Source organism: Cynoglossus semilaevis, chromosome 11, assembly GCF_000523025.1.
Source record: "Cynoglossus semilaevis isolate Cse_v1.0 chromosome 11, Cse_v1.0, whole genome shotgun sequence".
NCBI lineage: Eukaryota > Metazoa > Chordata > Actinopteri > Pleuronectiformes > Cynoglossidae > Cynoglossus > Cynoglossus semilaevis.
The window spans coordinates 1,352,533-1,355,002 of record NC_024317.1 but is presented as its reverse complement, the minus strand read 5'-3'; positions in this window follow the sequence as shown (position 1 = coordinate 1,355,002).

Genomic DNA, 2,470 nt, shown 5'->3' with positions numbered 1-2,470 from the left:
GAGATGAAGTGAGGACTGAGGACGTTCATTAAGGTTCCCTGGTCAGGATGATTAATCTGATGATTGATCTCAGCTGTGAATCTGCTCGTATTTGAACGGCACCTCCGTGGAGGTAGACCATATATTTATCCACCTCCACCGACGGCCGGGGTTTGTTCCTTCCATCTCATTTTTTTTTGGTGGATCCTGTTCCTCTTTCAAGTCCCTGCCCACAGGGTTACAGATCCATCAGACTGAGATCTAAGGCACGGTGAAGACAGTCGGCCTTTAAAGCTGAGAACAAAATCATTACCTTTGGTAAGAAAAAAAAATGTGTATCCCTTTCAAATTAGTTCCCATATGAGTTTAAACGGATCAAGGACTTTTTTTAACAAAGCGTTTTGTTTGAAGGTTCAAAAATTCTTACAGTTACTATTTAATACATTTCATTTTGTCCGAGGTTTTTTCACTGTGGTTCCGTTTCAAAGGTTCTGGCCCAAACCAGTTAAAAAATAAAATAAAATGACAACCTCATCCAATCAGAATCAGAATCAGAATCAGAAAAATCTCCATTGTCTTTGCTCTTTATACAAAGAAAGATGTTTTTGTGTTCTCTAAAAAAAAAAACGATGTCATCATCACCACCCACATGTTCTCAGAGAAAACACAAAACCAGACTGAAATATAATATATATGTAAGAATGAAAATACAACACATGTATGTATGCATATATATTTACATATATTTGTATATATTTACATATATATGTGGATGTATATTTATATAAATAGTTGCTTATATTTATATATATTCACATATATGTGTATATATATATATATGTATTCACATATATGTGGATGTATATTTTTATATATATAGTTACATATATTTATATATATATTTACATATATGTGTATATATATTTATATGTATTCACATATATTTGGATGTATATTTATATATATAATTACATATATTTACATATATGTATGTATGTATGTAGTATGTGTGTATATATATATATTTATTTAGGCCTGACAGTGTTGACATATATATTTTTGTAGTTTGATGTCATTCTTATCCCAGTTTCTAAAGTACAATCACGTGAACTTCCTTAAAAAAAAAAGGTGGTAAAATCTCTCTGCTCTGTTAAAAAAACACCTTTAAATCTTCAAGGGCTTTGTCTTCCACATGTGAAACATCTCGTACAAGGTTTCCCACCGTTCTGTTGTCCTGAACTGAACTGGACTGGACTGGACTGAACTGGACTGGACTGAACTGGACTGGACTGAACTGGACTGGACTGAACTGGACTGGACTGAACTGGACTGGACTGAACTGGACTGGACTGAACTGGACTGGACTGAACTGGACTGGACTGGACTGGACCAAACTGAACTGAACCGGACTGAACTGGACCGGACCAGACTGAACTGTAACGCCTACGAGATGTAACTGAAACAATGACCAAACCAGATTCACCAGGGACGGCCGATCTGGAGGGACGGCCGATCTGGGCAGTTCTTTGTCAGTTCTTTGTCAGTCGTTTGTCAGTTCTTTGTCAGTTGTTTGTCAGTCGTTTGTCAGTTCTTTGTCAGTCGTTTGTCAGTCTCAGTTCTTTGTCAGTTGTTTGTCAGTTCTTTGTCAGTTGTTTGTCAGTTCTTTGTCAGTTGTTTGTCAGTTGTTTGTCAGTTCTTTGTCAGTTGTTTGTCAGTGACTTATCTATAACCACCACAGAAGCTTCTGGAAGATCCTGGAGTCGAACGTTCCCACTGATCACATCAAACATTCATAGATATTTAGAGCACGGCTCGAGCCACGCATGATATCCGAGTCGGTACAACCGAGTTATTACATAGGTGGTGGAGCTCCTCAATGGGGTTGCCATGGAAACATGGTGGGTAAAAAAAAAAACATAAGAGTTGGACTGCAGCGAAGTGGGCAGCGAGACACGTATGCTAATGTAGAGCGCTATCATGTCAAGGNGGGGGGTGAGGGGGGAGAGGGTGAGACAAACTGATCTTCACTTCACTCGTCTTCACCATTCATCAGAAAAGCAAACAAGCTGAGCAGCAGATCTGAAGGATGATGACGACGAGGTTTGCTGGTAAATCCACGCAGCCTGGTCTGGACCTGGGATTGGAACCATCAGCCTGTGTCCCCTCACTGGTCATGAACAGTGAGGACAAGCAGCTGGACGTTCATGTCACACAGATTTTCCTTCCAAAAATATCTCCAAAAAAAAAACGCCAAAAAAACCAAGAAAACAACAAAGTGTGATTTCAACAAATGACACATTTGGTGTGAGTCGTTATTCTCCATGAGTGTGTGTGTGTGTGTGTGTTTGACACCTGTGTGTGTGTGTGGGGGGGGGGGGGGGGGGAGGTTAGAAACAAAGGAAATAAAAAAGAGAACATTTCCACCACACCCTCCTGTTCTGCTCCACAAAAGGAAACAAAGAGAAAACGAGGGGCAGAAACGTGCGCTCCG